Raw genomic sequence first — 24,243 nt, 5'->3', positions numbered from 1 at the left:
TTGCGCCAGAGCCACAAGTCGGCGCTGCGCACATAAATGTGGTTGAACCGCAAGCAATTAGCACGCACATGTGAAAATAAACAAGCTAGAAAAACACAATTAAAGGGTGTCACACGAGTTCCATAAGCTGTAAGAATGTATAAAATAACTCAATGGCTTTCGTGTGTGAGGATAATTATGTTGTTAGTCAACAACTTTTTGTGGCTTCGGCAGTCTGTCAAGCGCCGCAATAACAACAAATGAATAACAATAACTGTGTGTGGCAACAAAAAACTTACAAAAACAATAACAAAGCACTACGCAGCTTTTATTGTAACACCAAAGGCAGGCATGTTGCCGTCATAAAAGGTTTGTGGCCCCACCAATTCTGTTATATGCGTGTGCCTGTGTATGTACAACACACACACATACATAAGCGCCAGTGTTCCAATTCATTAAGCACGTTAATTGCAATATTCGCTTTTATCTGCGTGGCGTACGGCCACTTCGCTTTCAGTTTGCCTCGCTTTTGTTTGCGTTCAGTGACTTCTCAAGCTGCTGCGGTGGCGTTTTCGGCGAATAGTGTGGCATTCGAGTGTTGTCTGTCGCATCGCCTTGGTGATGAGTCTTCCTTGTGCTAACTTGTGGCTTCAGCAGAGATTTTTATTGTTGTCTTTATGCATGCTCTAAGTGGAATGCAAAGAATTCACTAATTTCCGAAAATATTATTTTTGCTCAATTTCCACTCGACTGCATTTCAAACATCTTCACGAATAATTAAGCACATCGAGACTTTGCTGGGGTGCCAAATGGCTGTAAAGGTATTTAGTAGTATTTTATTGACTGTAGTGTGGTAATAGAGCGGGGAATAAGCTTAAAGGTTATTTCAAGTAGTAAATTCGCACTGAAAAATTTAACCTTTTATGGACAATACAAGAAAAAATTTTTCTTTTCTGTATGACAGCTATATGCTTTAATGCTCCGATCTGCACAATATCTTTGCAGGTTATATCAATGCTTTGGCAAATATTATACTCGAAATTTCTTGCGAATATCTCGTCAAATGAAAAAGTTTGCCATACAAGCGATAAATTTCGATCGTTCAGTTTATATGGAAACTATATGCTATAGTGGTTCGCTTTAAACAAATTCATCGGAGATTGTAGCTTTGACTTATACAATAATTTATGTGATGTTTCGTAAAGATGACTTGTAAAATAAAAAAGTTTTTCATACAAGAACTTCATTTTGTTCGATCAGTTTGTATGACAGCTATGTGCTAAAGTGCTCCGATCCGAAAAATATTTTAGGCACGTATAGCGTGAATTTTATAATAATTAGTGCCGAATTTGGTTAAACTAGCTTGTCATATAACACGTTTTTTTATACAAGAACTTGATTTTTATCGTCCAATTTGTATGGCAGCTATATGCTATAGTGGTGCGATATCGGCGATTACGAACAATGAGCAGCTTCTTGGGGAGAAAAGAACGTGTGTAAAATTTCAGATCGATATCTCATAAACTGAGGGACTGAGGTACATATGAGCAAACCGGAGGTTACACCGACGTTTGTGGCTAAACTTCGTGGCAAACTTAACATATTTGTTCAGACTGTAAAAGCTTCCCATTGGCTATTAAAATATGATTTGGGAAATATATTACTACTTTTCATATTTAGAGTACCGTTAATGTTCACCAGATCTCTACCTCTCGCTATAGTAAAAAATACTTGCCATTAAAATATGCGTAACCTGCCATCTTGGTCGAAACTGCTTTTATATAGCCTAACGCCGATATAAGCTTGATTCTTTAAGAGGACAGTTCGATTGCTAATTTCGACGCCTTCTATTGAAAAATAAATCGCTGCTTATATCTATATAACTTTTCAATCGATTTTAGCTGCTTAAACGCTTCAGTATACGTCGTTCTTCTTCCTCTTCTTAGTACCGAAAATCCAAAAATTTTTGTAATTCTGTAAAAAGTTTCCTATAAAACTTATATTTATAAACACGGATTACAGAGACTTAAATTTTAAAGAAAGTTACTCATACGCCATGGGGCATTAATATCTTTACTAAGTTTTGTGCTAATAAAAATTACTCTTCTTCATTTGTATTGATTATTTTCGACAAGTTTCAGTTTTTGGAAAAATCGCATACTCAATACACATACTTCCGCTAAAACATTCCATCTTTGAAGCACAGATCACAGTGACTTAAGGGGGAACCCTGCTATAGAAGCTTCAAAAAATCGATTTTTTTTTTGCTTAAATCTCTTTAAAAATAATCTAAAAATATGTCCCCAAAGTTATTGATGGAAATTCGAAATATTTTCGAAGCTAGAAGGGAAATAGTGGCCGAGCGTCTAACAGATATATGAGCGCTTGGACAGAAAGCGAAAACTTTGACGCGCGATTTCTCGGTTTTTCACTTTTACGATTTTTTTTAATTGGCGGGCAGGATAGAAAAAACCTAAATTTTTCAATTTAGAAAAAATTTTAAATTTCGTACTATTTTTAGTCAAGTTTTTTTTTTAAAAACATAAAGATAAATTGGGTCAAAAAAATTTTAATCTTTTTAATTTTCTTTTTCAATTTTTTTAGTTTAACTAGAAATAAATTATTATAAAAAATTATGAATCTCTTTGAATTTTTTGTTTCGGCAAATGCACATGCCCGAGTTGCATCGGCAATTGCTTCCCAGAGGCAGAATATCAGAGATTTCGTATACAAAAAATTTGTGAATGATGTTTAAATATATAACTATAAGCCCTAGAAATTTCGCATTAATCAATTATTTTTTTCCCTTCCAAAAAAAAATCCTCAAAAAAATCAATTTTTTAAGCCTCTAAAGCAGTTAACATTTTTTGTTTATTCCAGGGGGCAATAAACAAAAAATGTTACTCATACGCTAGGTTGTTCAAATAACTTTAATGAGGTTAGTACCAAAAAAAGTTAATCTTCTTCATTTGTATCGATTATTTTTGACAAGTTTCCCTTATTAGAATAATCTTGTGCTCGATATACAAAGCCAAAACAGATCGAAACTCGTCTAAAATATATTTTATCTAAGGCTAATATTTAAAGTTCATATATGAAGCCGTCGCCTGTTCAATTTTTGTATATTAATTAAACTTAATTGCTCTCTTCTTTATTTCTGAAGTCAAATTATTTATAAATATCTTAAAAAAATACTCAAAATAACTTTAAAAATATTTAATAATAACAAAAATTATTTGAAAACTGAAAAAAAACTATCTTCATCCTAAGCAATACGTATTACATATAAACTGTTTACATTATTGTATTATTTTTTTCTTTTTGTCAACGTCAGCATTTCAATTAAATTTATTCATGAATTTAAAAAAAAATTCTATATAATTTTTAAAATATTTCACGACAATGAAAACAATGCAACAAATTTAATTTTATATACAAATATACTCTTTCTTTTCTGCCAAATATGCTAACTTGGCCTCTAACACAGCAGTCAACGCGCCGCACAACAAATTCCAATGAGTGCACAGTTCTTAGCGTTGTTGTTATTGTTTGTGCAAACGCATTATTACTCATAACACTACTCATAGTTATCTATGCAGCAAAGTGGAATGCCGAGGCTTTCAAGAATTTCTTCTGTGATAAATGCACAAAATCGCCTACACACCATGCAACACTATGCCGTTATGGCTTATGATTCATAGTTGCAACTACTCGGAGATGCGCTGCGGCAAAGTAGGCCATTTCTGAGGCATAGATTTATTTATAAACACACAAAAAATAGATAGGCATGTTTATAGTTAAGTCTAGGTGTGTGTGAATGTGTTGTGAGAAGGTGAAAGTGTTGTTTATTATATGGATGACACATCTTGGGATGTGGGTGTGAGGTAGGCGCAGGTGAAAATTGTGAAATTGTGCTACGAGGCCTTTCAAAGCATAAGTGAGGACTTTAGATGCGATATGTTTTCTGGGAAGTTCTATTATCATTTAATAGACATTTTTAGAAACATGCACAGCTTAGTCTTTGTTGTATGAAATAGAATATTGTACAGCGCGCTGAAATGTATGCTATAAAATTTTATTTTTAATTTTTATAATCTTTTTTCAATCCATACAAAATTATAAACATACCATATTTACAAAATTTTTTTTAATAAATTAAAAATATTTATAATTTTCCACATAAATTTGCCTCACTCTCTGCTCCCTGTATATTTTCATTTCGATGCGTTTGAAGGCCATACTTGCACAGAAAATTTCCGAAATATTTCACTTGAGAGCGTCCGTTCACTCAACCACTACTCCAAGGCTCCGCTCTTTTCCACATTTTTGGCAAATATTTGGTGAAAATAACTGCTAGTTAGATCTGCAGAATGCCACTGCCAATTGCAATGCTGCAATGCGAAGAATGGTGCGCTTGCAGCTACTTGGCGCCGGACGCCCAAGAATGTGCAACAAAATGTCAATGACCAGTTGCAAGATAAATGAATACAATGAAATGGACGAGATGTGGAAATGTGAAAAGGAAAAACTAAAATTGAAGCTCCGTTAAATGTGCTGACAAACACACCCAAGAATATATAGCAATGTGTATATATGTGTGTGTTTATGACAGAAGCGCTTACTTTATACTCTAATACAATAGTTTTACAAAAGAGCAGCACTTTATTGCATAGCAAATGCAATTTATTATATTAGTGGTCATTGATGGCAATAAAATTGAAACATTTGTCCAGCAAAATGCGAAATTTTGATATTATGCGACCGCAACGCAGTGGTGGCAAGCAATATTGTCAGAGATTTATTGTGATTGGCACAGTGTAGCATTTTTCAAGACGCTATAGTACGTTTCTTACAGAAAATAAGCAATAAAATTAAAAATGAAAAGAAAAATTAAAAAAAATTAAAAGTAAAAAAAATACAAAAAAAAATTAATAAATGCTACAAACATAATGTAAATAAAATAGAATTATGCATTAAAATGAAAAATTAAATAAGTTACTAGTAACATAAAATTAATCTAATTAATTATAAATAAAAAATATAATTAAAGAAACTAACTATAATTATTAATTATAAAAAATTAAAAATTCTAATAAACAATAATTAAACAAAATTTAATAAAACTGAATTGAACTTACAAATCAAAATAAATTAAAGAAATTAATTAAAATAAAATGAAAAAAATAAAAATAAAAAATAAAAATAAAATTAACTGAATTAAATTAAAACAAGTAAGGAAGGGCTAAGTTCGGATGTCACCGAACATGTTATACTCTCGCACGATAAGTGATAATCGAGATTTCATTATCCGTCATTTACATATGTATTTTTCAAATACCGTATTTGTGTAAAGTTTTATTCCGCTATCATCATTGGTTCCTAATATTATACAGAGAAGGCATGAGATGGAATTCAAAATAGGGTTATATTGGAAGAAGGCGTGGTTGTGATCCGATTTCACCCATATTTTGTACATGTCATCAGGGTGTTAAGAAAATATCACATACCGAATTTCATTGAAATCGGTTGTGTAGTTCCCGAGATATGGTTTTTGGTCCATATGTGGGCGAGGCCACGCCCATTTTCAATTTTTAAAAAAAGCCTGGGTGCAGCTTCCTTCTGCAATTTCTTCCGTAAAATTTAGTGTTTCTGACGTTTTTTGTTAGTTCGGTTAACGTAAAAAAATATGATATCTCAATTTTTACTCAAGTTACAGCTTGCACGGACGGACAGACAGACATCCGGATTTCAACTCTACTCGTCACCCTGATCACTTTGGTATACATAACCCTATATCTGACTCTTTTAGTTTTAGGACTTATAAACAACCGTTATGTGAACAAAACTATAATACTCTCCTTAGCAACATTGTTGCGGAGTATAAAAATCATATAGATGCTATTAGTAGTACTAACTATGTATCAGCCACAGTAAATCGTGGATGGGTCCTTTAGTAGTTAAATAAATTGTTGAAATAACACGTAAAAAAAAAAGTTCCCTACGATATAGTCGCTTTTGCGTTATGGTCCATAGCGCAATAGCGAATGACAAAAGTGTTCCCTCTAAATTGGAAGTAGATATCTTCAAAAATCTTCCTTTGAAAGTGGAAACCGTTTGGAACAACACCATTCTGAGCAAAACGCGTTTAAAGATTGGAGTCGAAATGTTCGTCACCTTGTTCCCTTTCTACAAGAAACGCCGTAGCGGCTTTAGAGAGATTAGCAAGATCAAAAGGGAGGCACACTGAAGCCTTTAATGTTTTCACATTTCCCCAAAGATTCAACGATTTATAAGTTGACTAGATGCTTAAGAGGTTAGGTCGATGTAGATTTTTAAAGCAAATCGATTTGTTTTGGCTTAAAGTACACTTTAGGGTTATTTGAATCTGCGGTGCACTCAAAACAACACCAAATATGGCACTCAATGCCACTCTGCACGTCGATCGTGTGGTCATAGAAGGTACATAGGTGCTGCGGCAAAGGCAAATAAGACGCAGAGAAACTGGATATCCCATCTGCAGTACTCTAGATTTGTTCAGAACGGTTTGACAACTTTATCGATATACCAGTGCCCCGTCACAGCGAAATCGCTGAAAACTGCAAACCCGCAAAGCTTGCTACAGAGAGTGTACCCTTACCTCTATTCCATTAGACTACATGGATCTCCCATTAATTTGGCCATCGCTGGTCAAAACCAAAACTTTTGTGACTGTGAGACTCTGCTGGTTTAAAGTGGAACGCAAGAGGTCCGCTGAACTTCTTGCTCTTAGCAAAGTTTATCTCGCTGCCATGGCAACCATTCTAACTGGGCACTGTCCAATAGTCCTATCTTATCGCTGTATAGGAAAAGCCGAGAGTGGAATCATCTCAACATTTTCTTCTTTACTGTAAAGCGGCTACCAGACTGAGGTTGAAACATCTCGGTAGAAACAATTTCGGTAAATCTGATGAACTTGCTAGGATTGATGTTAGCTGGCTTTACAAATTTCTGAAAGGCTTTAAGCGCTTCGTCGTCCAATGAAAGTCTGGTGATCCATGTCTAGGAGTTTTGGTAGACACTAGCAACCAGTATTTACAGCTGTTAAGCGTAATCCTGAATCACCTTCCTTTGGAACCAGGATCAGCTATACGGCCTAACCTCACCTAAGACTTTAAAGTCCTAAAAATAAAAGAATATAAATTTCGATGTTCCCAATTTTTTTAAAGAAAAAGCACAGAAACTTCAAATTGAATGAAGAATGTTTATTATATAGTAATTCGAAAGAACGTTTTTTGGCATTTATTTTTTGAAGATCATTTCTGTCTCAAACGACTTATATTGTCCATCCGTTGAGTTCAATTTTCGCTGACTCGTTCGAGCATTTTGAATGGTAACTGGCGAATGACACGCGTGATGTTTTACCTCAAGGCCGGAATCGAAGCGGGATTGTCCGCTTTTATATATCCCCACAGAAAAAAGTCCAACGATGTGATATCACACGATCTTGGTGGTCAATAGAACGGCCCAAAACGTGAAATTATCTGCTCATCGAAGGGTTCTTTCAATAAACTCAACAATTGATGTGTTGTTGGGCAGTGGCGCCGCCTTGTTGAAACCAAATGTCGGACCGTTGATTCCATGGGCCTACAAAACACACTAAACCGCTATAATTTCTGGATGAAATGGCAGCTCTTGAATCTCTTCAGATTGCTATTCGTCCCAAATGTGACAATTTTTCTTCTTCACTTACCAATTGAGGCAAAAAATGGGCCTCATCGCTGAACAAAATTTGGCTCGAAAACGTCGGATCTTCTTGGAACTTTTCATGAGCCCTTAGAGCGAAGCGATATCGTTTGGGTCGAACTTTCAATTTAAGATTTCGACGTAAAATGCGTCAAGTCGTTGAGTGCGTAAGTCAGTCTGAGTTGCTGCGAACGTCGCCGAATCGACTACCCGCGGTCTTCATGTTTACTTTCAGCTGATAGTACGCTCAGTAGGCCGTTTGTATTAACCATAAGTTGAACGAAGAATTTTCAGAATTTTTCTCTTAAATTGAGTAAACCAAACTTTTTATCAGATGCAAATTATTAAAGATAACTTTATTAAAATTTCATCTAATATCGAAACTAAATGTGAAAATGTCAAAGCCTTCAAAAAATCAGTTTAAAACTTTCAGCATATTCACTTTATGCCGCTTCAATGACTTTCACTGCAAATCATTTTGCACATCAAAGGGTGCTCGCATGCATCACGTGGCTACATGCAACTAATGCAAAATATAAATTGAATTAATTAACCGTTAAATTTTGTCGAAAAACGTTCAATTAATGCGAAATTTCAAAAGCCAGCGCAGCAGCTACCTTCCGATAAGAGCAAATTAGACTTGCAAACTAGATTAGGAGCAGTCAAATGTGTACAACAATAACAAAAACTTAGGCGGCGATTGCATAGCGTTACGCATGCGCCAACAATGCTGCAACTGGCTGGCTCGAAAATTTTAATTTAATTATGATTAAAAATGCTTCTACGTCAGTGGAGCACAGACGAGTGACTATGCAAATCAGGAGCAGTACAACAACAACAATAGTTAAAGTTGTTGCAATTTCCCATGCAAAGCCATATTTGGCCAGCACTGAGTGCGTGCGCTTTGTTGCTTTTGTTGGTTTCGAATGACAGCGCCAGTCTGGCGCCGGGCATGTGAGTTTATTCACACACACATTCAAGGCATACGCACTGTCAATGGCAAGGACGCTGGTAGCTGCAACGCTGTGACAATAACGGTAAAACTATACTGCTGCAAGTGCATATGCTTGTTGTTGCACTTTTGTTATTATTGTTGGCTCTGTTACCGTTATTATTGCTTGTAGCGACTTTGTGTCATGTTTTTCGAAAAGACATGCATGCCTTGCCCTTTTTGGCACCTAAACAAATGCCACGAACGACAAGCACACGCAAAGCAATCTCACATAACGGCACTTGTATGATGGTAAATATGTATATATGTCTTGGTACGTGCCACAGCATATGCACAGGCACGTAAAAGTTTCCAAAAGTTGTTGCAGAATTTTTTGAATTTTTTTCTTCCTCTTTCTTAGTTTTTTTCCCCTCAGACGAAAAGTTATGGCGAAGCATATTCCGTGGTTTCATTGTGTGCCGGCATTATTTTCATACTCTCGTCATTGTGTGGCATAATTCACTTCGCCAACAACAGCTGAGGCGGTCTTTTGTCTCCGGTGTGCGTTTATTCTGCACACAGCCATGAGAATGTTGCACGTTGCTGCAAGCGCAGCGGCACTCAGGCGAACTTTTGTGTGCTACAACAATAACAAAATCAAGTATTAACATGTGTGCACTATAAATACATATTTGCATGTACATATGTATTTTACAGCAGACTTCGGCTTGTTAAGCATTAGCTCTTTCGTTGCAACAGCATTGGCGCTCAGAAGTCATGAAGTGACATTTGAGCTATGTCTCGGATTATATGTACTATATATAGTATATTAGTATAAATATATACTAATATATATATATGTATATATAATGTGAGAACCCTTTAAGCTTTATATGTATTCATGTTGCTAAAAAATCAAGAGTTAGAAGCTGCATTCTGTGCACTTGAATGGGCGAAACTTTGTTAATTTCCTGTCATGTTTTCGATCTAAAAAAGTAAAACTGATTGAATGCTTCTTCTTTTTCAGCATTTCCCTTTCACTTTTTTCGAACAAACGACGCAATTAAATGAACCTTTGTATTCAACTAACTGAAAATTGATAGAAATGGAAATAATTTTACAAAAATGCAAAAAAAAATATAAAACGTGGCAACCCTTAAAATTGTAAACGTATAGTATTTTTTCAACAAAGCCAGAAAGTATGTAAATGCAATGTAAATTAGAAATAGTTTTATAAATATGAAAAAAATAATTTTATACTATGTGGCAACCCTTAAAATGTTAAACGTATAGAAGTTTTTTAGCAAAGCAGGAAAATAGTAAGAAAAAAATATAAATTATAAATAATTTTATAAAAATACACTAATATATTTTTGTAAATGTGGCAACCTTTTAAATTGCAATTGCATAGTTTTTTTTCCAACAAAGCAAGAAGTTATGTAACTACAATATAAATTAGAAATAATTTTATAAAAATGCAAATAAAAAAAGTGGCAACCCTGTAAAATTTTTTAAGTTGTGTAGTATTTTTCAGCAAAGCCAGAAAATATCCAAATACGATATAAACTAGAAATAAATTTCTAAACATGCAAAAACAAATTTATAACACTTGGCAACCTTTTTAATTGTAATTATGTAGTATTTTTTCAGCAAAATAGGAAAATATCTAAATTTATCATAAATTAGAAATAATTTTGTAAACATGCAAAAAATAATTTTATAAAATGTGGCAACCCTTTAAATTTTAACTGTATAGTATTTTTGCAGCAAAGCCGATTTATGGTTGAAAACAGTCGAAAATTTAGTTCAGCGTTTGTACTTCTGCGCGGCTGTGAAATCGGGTTCCTTACATAATGACATCGAATGTGCTTTCACAGAAATAAAGAATTTCATTGATATCCCAAACCGTTTTCGTTTTATTTAAAAAAACTTTTGTAGCACTCTTATTGAAAACCCCGTTACAACATAAATTAGCTAACAAACGCCAATACTTGGAAAATATTTATCACATTTTTAATAGGGTTGCCATTTACAGCTAAAGTTTAAACATAATATTAAATGCAAACTATAAAACATACTACGAAGAGTGTACCAAAAATGTTCAATATATATTCACATACATACTATTGACAGGTTGCCATTCATCAAAAAATTAATAAATATCAAAAACATATTCACCAAATATTCTCGTTATAATTTCAAAATATTTTTTGGAGTAGGGTTAACATCTATCCAGAAATAAAACTGAAGCTAATTTGACCACTTTAGTACTAAACGTAAAAAAAAAGCAGAGAACTTGAGGTACAGAAAAACAAGATATCAGCTGCTCGCCTAATATAATAATTTTACTGCTGAAGTGTTGTTGATGGCCATCAGCAGCCACTATTTTGGAAAAAAACGCTCTTATGTTAACCTGTAACCAGAATCAAACTGGATCCTTTATTTAAATAGTATCCATAATTAGTTGCACGTGCCCACATATGTATGCCTAAACTTTACTCGGTTCGATTCAAATCTATTTTTTCTATTTTCCTCTACATTCAGAAAACTTAAAACTGGTGAGAAGTCTTCAAAATGTACTAGCTAAAAAAGGTGGTGCTAATATGATTACACTTTTTAACGGAGCTTCGGAGTTCAATATTAATCACAATTTGATTGGTCAAACACTTTCAAGAATTAAATTTTAATTTTTTCTCTTAAAATGCACACCTCGTGTATCAGTCTAAAAAAAACCTCGATTTTTGAAAAATTAAAATAAAATTATGTTTCTAAAAGACATAATGAAATTAAAAAATAAAAATTAAATATTTCTTGAGTTAAATGAGATCTCAGACGTTTCTAAAAATAAGGTTCTCCAATGCCACAGTGATTCCAGTCTGCTCCATAGATTAAACCAAAAAATATCTAATTTTAACTATAAAATAGTCTACATATAAACCAAATCCGATAAAAAAAATTAAAATTCGTTGTTATGGTAGCGTTCAAAAAAGTGTTGAATTTTAGCCAAAATTTTGGTCGTTTTTGGCCTGCCAATCGATCGAAAAAATTATATACAGAACAGGAGGAAAAATTTTCACAAATCGTTCACGATCGAATGATTTGTCTTCGAGTTATCACTAAAGCCAATTTGAACAAGTGAAGGGCTAAGTTCGATTGAAACCACATATATCATACTCTTGCAACTTGCAGAAATCAATGCCGGCGAAATTTATTCAAGTGCTGGCAAAACTTTATATTTAAAATTTTTTTTATTATTTTACAATTTTACCTAGTATATTAAGATAAAATGCTAACAAACAATTATATTCTAATTAATTAGGAGAAATACTTAAGTGCTTAATGTTAGGAAATACATTTGCTGCTACTATTCTCTTACTAGATCGGAAGGCTTCTTGCGAAACGAGTTTCTCGGTTTCTCGCATAGCAGTTTCGATGAATATGGACACCTCTTCATTAGCGTGCTGTCTTAGCCTCAGTTCGTGAGAATTTGCAATTTTTAAGATTTCATTTGCCACTGAATTCACGCCTAAATCAAGATGCAGGTCAGCAGATCTAACATACCAAAGAGCATTAACTAAAGTCCTTAGTACCTTATTTTGAAAGTGCTGAATGCTGGCAATACAGCTTTGAATTGAGCAACCCCATAATTGGGCTCTGTAGGCCCAAACTGGCTTTAGGACTTGATTATATAATAACTGTTTGTTTTGTATTGATAACTTGAATTTCCTGCCAACTGGTAAAGTTTAGCAAATTTAATAACAAGCTCACCTGTTTTTTGACATAGTAAAATAAACCCTTAAACAGGCATTAATCGTTGAAATTGTGAATAAATTACAAATATAATTTGGTATCTTTTGACTAATATTGAAACTTAGATTTAGTTGTAGTACTTTGTTTTAGTTGGCGTCAGTCAAATTATATCGAAAATCCCTTCAAATGAAATATGTGTGATATGTGATATAAATACAAACGAGACGTTACATTTAATATATTGAGAAGGTAATGTCAACCAGAGGATAGCAATTCATTTGATCAGAGATATGAGGCTTATATCAAAAAAAATGTCCATTTATTCTCATTAAAATATCACCCATTTTGACAAATCTGAACGGTTTACGACAGATGGATAGACGAAACTCATTATATTGGCTGCATAGGGGACAGAAAAAGGAACGGGCTGATTTCATTAATATTGATATGGCTCAGGTACAGTCGTGAACATAACTTGAGATAATTTTATGTATAAATCATACTCACTGACCGAAATATTCGGCACAAAACTAGTTTGAATATCAAAATTTATTATAAGTTGTACATAGGAGTCCACCTCTCGGCTCGATTTTTTATATTTTAATCCTGCGTACATACAACTAACTTACCTTAGGCTTAAAAAAATGCTCCTAAGGTTTCATTAAGTTCCCTCACTTACAACTGTCATTCATATGAAGTAACGTCAGCCGGATGTTCGACTATCCTGTTATTAGTTACATCGGCGCTATGTCAAGTTTTCGCTCGATTTTATCTTTTTTAGGCACAAATATTTATACACCGTTATAAAATTCGTTCAATCAATTTTACTAAGATATCTAACATATTGGCCAATATATGCGGTAAAAATATTTATATTCGGTATATCGGGATTAAAGGAAGAATTTGTATGATTCAACCCATTATTAACAGACAGACATATTATTATCACGAAAGTATCCTGTCTGAATTTCGATTACATATCGCAAACATTGCCTGATATTTGCGGTAAAAAGTCAACTGTAGATAGTGGGGTCCACATATTCGGTACCTAGGGGCTTCAACAGTTTTGGTTTAATTTGGACAATTTTTGTTCACAAGATGACATACTTTAAGTACGCTATACGTGCGAAGTTTTATCCTGATATATTAATGCTACATTATTTGTATACTGGTAAGTGAAAAAATCAAAAGAAATTTAAAATTGTCATATATGAGAAATAGACAAGGATATGTAGATTTTTGGCACTAGAAGTATACGTCTGCAACGATATCAATTGACAAAATACGAAAAGACTTCTTTGACTACCCCATATTAGCTAATAGTTTAAGTACAAGGGTTCTTTCGAACTCCCTCTTAAACTATATATTGCGGAATAGCCTGATACGGTAAATTTCAATATTTCAATACTACAGAAGGATCTCTCCAAGACATCAGCCAGCATATTTCCAATGTTTTTAAATTGTTAATTTTATCTTTTGGTCTTCTGTACAACTACGACTAGTATGTAAAGGCAGTTACTTTCACACTTTATCTTAGGCATATTGAAAAGCAAAAATTTCATAAATTTTAGAATTCATCATAATCCACCCGATGGCAACTAAAAATAGCTGATTATTAACACCTCATTGAATAAATAATTTTGCTATGCAAATACTTGCCTCCACCAAAATTGCTGTTTATTCTCTCTATTTAGCTCATAAGCGCTTTGCATATTTAATCAGCCAAATATAAATAATATTTTCTTATGAAAATATAAGCAGCAATCTCTAACACAGAGAAAGTCAATGCTTCCTTCGCTGCCGAGTTCTTAGTTATTATTTATCAGCAGCCGCTGCCTTCTTAAAATAAGCCCTTCATTGTTAACTAAAAATTTGGTAAATTTTAATTTCACTTTCGCTGCGCGCACCCTTCTCTATGTTTTCCCAACGGTGGCCTTCAGTTTGATTTGGCTACCGTTATGCTGACGACGCTTGTCTTGCTACGTAGACTAAGTTTTCGTTTGAAATCACCCTTCCACTTTGACTTTGTTTGCGTAATTCGCGTTCAACTCCTGTCACAATTCCTTCAGTTTCTGTTATGTACACGCCGCATTGGGCTGCCGCACCTTTTAACTCCCGCTCCTTACCTTGTGTCAATGTCTGCTATCTTTGGCTGTGCTATGCTATGTTATGCTATGCCGTGCGCTAATGGGCCCTTCAGTAACTCTTGCTAATATTCTTGTTAGTGACTAAATTAAAGTCATATCAGCGCTACATTTACTGCCTACAAACACGTTCACTGTATGTACAAACACTTCCACGCTGTTATATATTTACACACATAAACATACATTTATATATATAAGTACTATTCGTATATGAAATCTATTTGTATATATTTGCAGTAATTTCCCCCAATTGCCATTCAATTTGCTTTCTACCTTGTCTTGAGGAAAGCCCTCAAACTTTTGTGTCACCAATTTATTATTTATTTTATTTTTTCCTTCTCTCTTTCGTGTTGTTGTTCTATCATTAGTCGCCCTTAAGTTAATATACTTGACAAAGTCTTCCACATTAATAATGCAGCCAAATTAGCAAATTATCTTTTATTACATGCATTTATTTCATTTTATGTCTCAATAAGTATGTGAGTGGATTGCTCGAGAGTGGACTAGTCTGTTTCGGTGGGGTACTAGGCCAATTGGGAACTTACAGAAATATATAAACTTTTTTTCAGGTTAACAATTTTTTACAAAAAGTACTATCAAAATAATCAGATATAAGTAGGGTTTCTTTATTAAAAAAAAAAAAATTATAAAAAAGGACTAAAAAACTAAGTTAAACATAATTAGTTCTAATTTTTTCAACAAAAAAGTATTAAAAATTATGATACAAAACTAAAAAAAAAATCTATTATTATTAATAATTTTAATTAAATTTTTTTTACTTTTTTTCTGTTCTTTGTTTGTAAGAATTTTTGTTTCAAAATAAAACTAATAAAGATATTTTTAAAATAAACAGGAATTTTCAGTTGTTTTTTTAGAAAATCTCCGAAATGTTGACAAAATATTTTGTTTCAAGTTACCTTCTAATTTAATAAAAAATAAATAAAATAAAACAAGAAAAAACGTTAACTCTGGTTGCAGCGAAGTCTCATAATAACTAAAGTCTCGATACAAGAGCTTTACTTTGAACGGTCAGTTTAAATGACAGCTATACACCATAGGGGTCCGATATCGTCTGTTACGATAAATGAACAGCGTTGTGGGGAGAAAAAGACTTGGTCAAATCGACTAAGCTCTTGAATTCGTTGAAGTTGGCTCATCCGAGACTGTCCCAAATCTACCGCACAACCCTCGAGAGGGATATTTCACCTCACTTTAGCTCGCCTTCAAACGGCTGTTTTTTGGGCTACCCAGGGGATACTTGGTCTAATAGCGGAAGTCGTGAGCTGCTTGAACCATATGTAAGAGAATCATTTCTGGCCACTCCTAAATGAATGGCGCTTAGAGAACTTTCCTCACTTATGTGAAGTCCTACACTAAACGCTGTTTTCAGAGTCGATGAGGAAAATTTGTCCGAAATGGCCAGATTGATCTATTTGAAATTTTAACGCGACTATGTTACACTTGAAAAAAATTAACGAAGGAATTTTTTGTTATATTTAGCGATTTCGAGTTTTTGAGCCACTTTGAAGCCAAAGTTTTACATAAAAAATTTGTTTTTTTTGATAGTCTAAATTTTGTCGAAAATCTAAAGGTTTTACTAGTCCTTCGATGATTACATGAGTTTACAATGTTTGTATTTTAAATACTTTCGAATATAGAAATCTTTTTCCCCGCTAGTCAACTCTTTGAAGAGCATCTTGAAGATTGGCACTGTGTCAAGGAAATTCAAAATTGTTCAAAATTATTAACGAATTATTATAATACATTAAATTTTGTAAATGTACGTTAGTTTTATTTAATTAGTAAAAAATGTCACTTCGAAAAAGAAATTCACAAGAGAAAGCGATTTTTGTAGCATGCAATTTTATAGTACAGTAACTTAACAGAAATTGAATTCGTGCTTAGCCAACTTTAATTTATTCCTAATCCTTACTTATAAAGAAAACATAGAGCTACCGTATTAAAAAATCAAATACGTCATCTTAAATCTTAATTTTTTTCTGATCAAGTGATTGAAAATGCTTAACCACAAGTTTCAAAACAAAGCTGGATTCTTAAAGTTTAGCGAAAGATTGCTCCAATTATTGTTTTTTCGTCAGAACACCACGCATTTTTAATAAAAATTCGCTAAGAGTTTTTAACCAGCAGGAAAGACTGCAAAAGTGGCACTAAGAAGAGGTCAAAGCAAATGCGATATATTATGAAAAAAAATTAATTGTGTTTAAGCTAATAAAGCCAAAAGAAACAGAAACAGCATATGTCAACTTAATAAAGTCTCAATTGTGCAATAAAATGCAAGCAAATATGCTGAAGTATTCTACTTACTTATGAATATTAAAATACAGAGCCACTCACTCACTCAACGATGCCCGAAAATGCGCTAAAGCTCTCAAGCATTTTATTTGCATCGCCCTGTGAGAAGGGTAACATTTGTTTACGTATTTTTATGGCAAATAAAAGTGAAGCAAAAAATAAATTTAAAATATAAGCGGAGCAAGGAAGTAGTCGCCGGCGCAGTGGCAAGTTATGGAAGGTAGTAGAAGAGGCATAGTAAGCAGAATAATAAAAGAGTGTAGACTAAAAATAACTCAAGCGAATGTTTTGTTTGAGTAAAGGGTGATATTTTGAGTGCAGAGAGTTGTTGAAGAAAAAAGAATATATGAGAAGTAAAAGAAAATAAATTTATTAATCATTTATGAATCAAATAAATAGGAAAATTCCCAAAAAATGCAAATTGACTTATATTATTTTTAACTCTTAACCACTTAAATATGTCTACTTGTTTTAAAATATTCGCACATTAGCCCCTAGCTGTTTTTTTATTTTTTTTTTTTTTTTTTGAAGCACCCTAATATATAAATTATACATTAAATGACAAATGTTTATGGGTTGGGATTTCCACGCGCCAGCTACATATACTCCCACATACTTCAACAAATTTCAATAAATTTTACTCATCAGTCCGGATTGAGTTATCTACGCATTAGCCAATGATGCCAGTTGATAAATATATCTAAGTGTTAAAAAAATGTTTGTCACTTTTTCACTAATTTTTTATAATTTAACTTTTGTATATATTTTTTCGCAAAAACATTTGAAATATTTTCGAGGTGAATAATCAATGAAATTTATTTTTGTTGTTATTTTCGTTCACAAAATTTTTTTTAATCGATTTTTCATTAAATTTATTTTATTTATATTTTTTTATCACATGTCTACTTTTATCATATATTTGCTTCTTTCACAATTTCACACAATTTTCGCTCATTTCATATTATTTCACGATTTTTTTTGCGAGCTTACGCTGTTTTTTTCGTGGTCGTTTTCGCGCTTTGTTTTTGCCATGTTGTTATTTCAGTAGACGTCAAGGCAAATTAGCGCAGCAAAAAATGGAAAAATCTAAAATATTTTTGACATGGCAGAATGTGACAGAAAAATGTCGAGAAGTAGCTGTAGTTGGTTAAATGTGCTGATAATCATATTATATATGTATAACATATTTATTCTTATAACTCAGACAACAGGTCGCTGAAAGAGCTCATTACTTAACCTCTCCAAATACATATTTATTACTTTTTTAAATATTTTTCATATTATATTTTTTATGTTTTATTTCTATACTTTTCTATACTTTTTTCGGTATTCAGTAGCCTAGAAGCGCGTATTTGTATGACAGTCACATGTACCCACTGAGTAGAATTAGTGCCAACAAATATAGGACAAGGCGATTTATATTTAAATTCATAAAAAAAAACTCGTACTTAATTTTGAAATGCTCCGGCATTATTGGTGTGATGCAAAATCTCTGAATGAATCTTTTTTTTGAGGTAACGCGACAGCTTTTTATTCATTTAGAAACATTTTTTAAAAAATTCATGCATTATTATTCCTCTTAACAAGAAGTCATTATATAAAAAAGTGGGGGATCGTGGAAAATATATTACTTTTACAATTATTGATGAAAAAAAATAAATAATAATTAATTAGAAATAAAAGTAAATAATTTGTTATTAAATAAATATTAATTTTATAACATTAAATAAAAAGCTTATTTATTTATCCTTAAACAAAAAAGATTTTTTATTTTTTAAATAATTTTAATTAATTTAATAAAACGATAAAATTGTTTTTAAGAAAAAATCAAAACAAAAAACTTGTTTATTTAATTAGAAAATTTAAAAAAGTATAATAAAATATTTTATTTAATTAAAATAATAAAAAATTATTTAATTTTAATGATAAAATATAATGCAAAATTTATTTATTTAATTAAAATAATAAAAAAATAGTAAAATGCTTTATTTAATTGAAATATTAAATAATTAATTTTAATTAAAAAATGCTCTATTATTAAACAAAAAATATATAATATTTTTTGGCATTTTTTATTTGAGAATAAAAGAAAAGAACTTATTATAAAAATTTGAAAATTAATTATTGATTATATTTTTTAAATAATTTTAATTAAATAAATAAGTTTTTTTTATTTTATGCTCAAATGAAAAAAGGCCAAAAAGTATTTTATAAAATAATAAACTTTAAATAAAAAAATACTTTATCATTTTTCAAAATTATTTTATTAAAATAAATATTAATTTTATAAAATAAAATAAAATACTTATGTTTTAAATAAAAATTATAAAATAAGTATAATAAATAAATACAAAATAAAAAAAACTTATTTATTTAATTAAAAAAGATAATTGTTTTCATATATTTACGAGCAAGCCATCGATGACTTATTATATGGCCAAACGTACACATTTTAAAAAAAATTTGTAAAGAAAGAAAAAATATGTTATTATATACATTATTTAACGCAGGTTGTCATGGCATATGAAAACAAAAATTATACATAAGAGGTGTTTTAAAAAAATCTATTTCATATCAGCAATTTTCTATCCTGAATTATTTTTATAACAATAATATTAACGAATATTTTTTTTTTAAATTTTGCTATATAGACAATTTCACCCCATGAGAAAATAAATAAATAAATTATTAATAAATTGTTCAACAAAGTCATAAATTATTTTATTTATTGTTGATTTACAATTTAATTATTTTTATTTTAGGATGGAAATGTTTACTAAACAAATTATTAGCAAATTTATTTTTGAAATAATTTTTTTTTTTTTTTTCAAATAACAATTATTCATTTTTGCAGTTTATTGACAGTGTGTCCAAGTGTTTATAAATTTCAATTCGTTTTCAGTAATTTTCGGTAGTGAATTACGTTTATGTATTTGAGATATTTGTCAAATAAATATTTGATATTGTTGTATATCAACAATTGCTTTATCAACAGTTTAATAAACACGATTAATAAAATTTTCACGAAATACATGATTTAATTAATTTTTATTTGATTAAATTCATAAATATTTATTTGATAAATTGTTTTTATTTGAAAAAGTGATAAATATTTATTTGCTAAATTGTTTTCGCATTATTTCTTCAAATAATTTTCTCTCGTTCTATGTATGCTTTGTTGGCAGTTTTGCAATGTCAGACATGCATTGCTTGAATGAAACTGACAGTTGAACAGCTCGCACGGTTAAATAAAATTTATTTATTTTGATTAAATAAAGTTATGATTGACATCTTTACATTTACAAATATTAATAATAATAATAATAATAATAAGATTTCATTATATGTAAATATATTTTTTTTTTCATTTCAGTACATTCATAGCACTTGATAACTTTGTGTTGCTCTCATGTGAGTAAAATTCGTTTATTGTTGACTTATTCATGAACACTGTATATACATTCTATATACGATATATTACAACCCGTTAATATAATATACTTTAAATTATTTTATATAGTGATATTTTTGGTGCAGTTCTTATTTTCAACTAGAATTTTAGCTTAATACGGCTTGAACTTCGTTTAGTTCAAATTGAGCACGGTGCGACGCGGCGTATAAGTAGCCTCAAGTTAACTGCTGTGTTTGCATGGAGAAGTAGTCTACGTTGGATATGAAAGTTTTAAATTCTCGACACACTTTAATCATATAAGGTTGTGTTACTAAAGAGCATGCTTCTTCTTGCCAAAAAATTATTATTTGAATGGTTGATGTAAAAAAAAATTATGTTTTTCTCATGAATTAATTGTTTATATTTTTATGATATTGGTCCTTATGCTACAATATATTCGTATTCATATACGACTCAAGAAATATATTTTTATTGATTGTCAGTCTTGATAAATACATTTTTGGATAATAGTAATAAAAAAGTAAAGCGAATTGTGACAATAACGGCACAACATTATTTAGTTGTGTCTTGGCTATAGACAATTGAGTGAAAATTTCACGCCATTCTCTAGTGTAAAAACAAATTATTATTATTTTTTTTGTTAATACTGCTTATGGTTTTAATAATAATATACTATTTTCCAAAAAAATTTATTAAATTTTTAAAGCCTACAATAATTTGAAAATGGCTATTTTGTCATATGCCATTTTAAAAGAAGCAATAAATGAAAAAAACGCCATGTATTAAGCTGAAAAATATGAGAATTATATTTGTGTTTGTTTAACGCCAATAAATTACCATTTTTATTATGGTTACGTGCAAATTAAATGTTTATTTGTAGTTGCCATTATTTATTGGAAGTAAAAAGAGGCAAAAAATTAACAAGGTCTTATTTTATTATAGTTTTAAGCCAATTTCATATTTACACAAATACACAAATCCTCCACACAAATACACGCATATATATGTAAATAGAATATGCAAATACAATACAAAATATGGTTGTCGTAAAATTCATAATTTTCGGACACTCTCTCAAAGGCGTTTGATATTTTTCAATTTTTAAATCACTAATACAAAAGTGAGTGGCAGTAAAAATATTGTTACAAACACTCACTTTTATTTAATACTTTTATCATAATTTTTCTAGCATATCAGTGCTTTCGTTTTTATTTTAATCCACCCTAATAAGTACGTAACGCTTTGGTTACAATTTATTTTCGATTTTAAATTTTAATAACCATTGATTTCTGTTGTTATTTCATTGTTGCCTTTTGTAAGCATTAGGCAGCGATAAATAATTTTTAGTGCTTTCCAAATTGTTGCTTGTATTGATTTATGGTTTCATTAAAATGCGTGTGAAGAGTTATGGATTGAATTTTATGATCAGACAATATATTTAGTTATAAATAATCATTATTTCGCATTATTTTTTGGAAAACAATAACTTTAAGTGGTATGAGATAAATAACACAAACATAATAGGTGATTTGTTATAAAAGAAAAGAACTATAATTTGGAATTATTTTTATTTTTATGGATATTTCATTGAAAGATCTGTTTTTTTTTTTGCAATATTTCTTTATTTATTGGATCTACTTTTTTATAAAATCTTAAACCTATTCAAAAACTAAACCACTCAAGTGATTGAGCTGTAATGGTGATATCTTGCTCGTTAGTACGTTGCTCTTTTTAGGCGTGTTTGATAACCGGAAGATACAAAAGCTATTATCAATGGGCTTGGGTGATCTCAAAGTTTAGATACATATATATTTCATTCTGCTGTCCCTTACATCTTTCTTTACCATAGGGATACCGAGATCTTTATGGATATTTTCGTTACGCACGTGCCATGGTGAACACGTGATTGTTCTAAGATTTTTCGTTTTGAACCTTTTTATGATATCAATATTAAATGCCATACATGCAAATCGCCTTAATGACCACATTGTATATAAGCACTGTGTTGTCTAGGCTAAGTTAACAGCCAATTTCAATTTGCAGTTCTTACCTTCAACTTATTTTACTAGATATATATTTTCTGCACGTGAGCCTTCTATGTGAATACTACTACTTTATTCACTTGTGGTACTAAAATACTGCTAATTTTCACCCTCCGCAAAAGTTCAAGTCAATACATTATTAGCTGTTGAAAGCTCTGATGTAGTATATGACGTATAGAGTTGGGCCTAAAATACTGCTCTGTGGTACACCTGCCCTTATCTGTTTTTCATAAGATATGAAATATCCTACTTTAAACATAAATTATATATTTTTTAAATAAGAATGAAATGCTTTTTACAATTCTAAGGATAGAATTTTTTTAATCTTATATAAAAGACCTTATCAGACACCTTAGCAAAGTCCAGAAATATCGCCAAACAGTATTCTATATGCTCAAATGCTTTTCTTATTCCGTTAGTTGTTCTATTTACTTGCTCTATCGTGCCATATTTTGCACGAAACCCGAATTTGTGGTGCGTTGATATTATATTATTTTCGTGGAGGAAAGGAGACATATTTGATAGTAACACTTTTTCGAATATTTTAGAAAGACAGTGTAGAAGACTGATTGGTCTGTATGAAGACGGCTGTGTTAAGTCTTTCCCAGGTTTATTTATCAAGATAATCTGCGACTTTTTCCATGAAATTGGATAGTATCCAAAACTAAGAGTTGCATGAAAAGCGAAAAGAGCACCTCCACAGCAAGATTTGGTAACTCAATTAGCATCTTATCATGTTTTGGCGGCTTTTTTGGTAAAGTTCTGATATGATTCTAATAATTTCTGAAGGTGAGGTCCTCAAATACTCAAGCGAATTGTTAGCTGTGTTGGGTTAGATTGAAAGCTTAAAATTGTGATTTGGACAATTAGGTTGAAATACCCTTTCTGGGTAATTTGAAAAGCAATTAGTCTTTTCCTCGTTACCTCGAGCCCAATTTCCAACCAAATATCATGTAGACATGCTGAAGCCTTGAAGGTTTCTAAAAGAAAGTTTGCTTGCTTGAATTTGAAAGCAGCTTCTTTATAGACATTTCAGTGTTGAATTCTTCCTCCAGATTTCAATTGAAGCCGAGTGGAAGAGGAGCGATTTATCTGCCACGATGTCTTGCACGATTTTTCAAAACTGAAATTTATTTTAAAGATGTTATATCGAAAATAATGGTATACGGAAAACTTTAAACTAGTTTTTCTCGAAACTGTCTTTTTCAAAACGAAACCCAAGATATTTCAGGTTCTACTGGACTCATTTATTTGAGAATTGTGAGAATCTTCATTATAGACTGGAGCTACACATATTCACAAATTCAATTTATACTACTCCAAACAGTCAAAAGAAATTAACATAATATAAAATTTGTTCAGGTAGGCGCCGGACTTTGTGAGTCCATGCTTGATTAAAATTTTTCTTGTTTCAAATAACTAGAGAATGGCCATATGCACACCTTTTGAGAGCCCCACTTCATCTGCTGCAAATTATTGAAATTTTTATTTTGTTTTTAATTTTTTCCTATATTCTTGTAATATTAATTTGTAACTAATAAAAAATTGATAGTAAAAATAGTAACAGCCTTTTTTACGACTCTTAAAAAATTAACTAAAATGCATGCCTCTAGCCTTGAATACCCGCTTAAATTCAAATTTCACACTTTATATGCACTTTCCATTCACTTTATTCAAAAAAAAACATTTTTATCAGTTCAAAAGTAGTTCTTAGTTCATCATCATAACTTTTCCGTGCGCTCAGCAATTCACCGAACGCCAGCAGCTGCATTCATTTCAACACTCACGCCACAAACAACAAAAAACAATAATTTCTTTATAACTACACTCAAAAATTGTACCTTCTGCAGCTGCAAGAAAGACAAACTTTAGTAGATATAATCAGACGCACTTATCTGAGGCACTTGTAGTATACTTGCAGGCGCATAGCCACGCTCGCAAGCAGAA

The 24,243-nt window shown here is 31.3% G+C and overlaps 1 protein-coding gene across 3 annotated transcripts in view; it reads left to right on the top strand.

The window, feature by feature from the left end:
* The window catches only part of LOC126755219 (GTP-binding protein RAD), a 158,700-nt gene that overhangs the window by 5,341 nt on the left and 129,116 nt on the right, over nucleotides 1–24,243 (top strand). For 2 of the 3 annotated variants that reach the window (XM_050467624.1, XM_050467622.1), the window contains exon 2: nucleotides 20,216–20,253. The exons of the other annotated variant lie outside the window; for it this stretch is intronic. The gene's annotated coding sequence lies outside the window, so the exon portion shown is untranslated. The remainder of the gene's footprint in view (nucleotides 1–20,215; nucleotides 20,254–24,243) is intronic. 3 annotated transcript variants of the gene reach the window in all.

The sequence above is a fragment of the Bactrocera neohumeralis genome, chromosome 4 (assembly GCF_024586455.1).
Source record: "Bactrocera neohumeralis isolate Rockhampton chromosome 4, APGP_CSIRO_Bneo_wtdbg2-racon-allhic-juicebox.fasta_v2, whole genome shotgun sequence".
Lineage (NCBI taxonomy): Eukaryota > Metazoa > Arthropoda > Insecta > Diptera > Tephritidae > Bactrocera > Bactrocera neohumeralis.
Note: the sequence above shows the minus strand (reverse complement) of the source record. Positions and strands in the feature narration are given on the sequence as shown.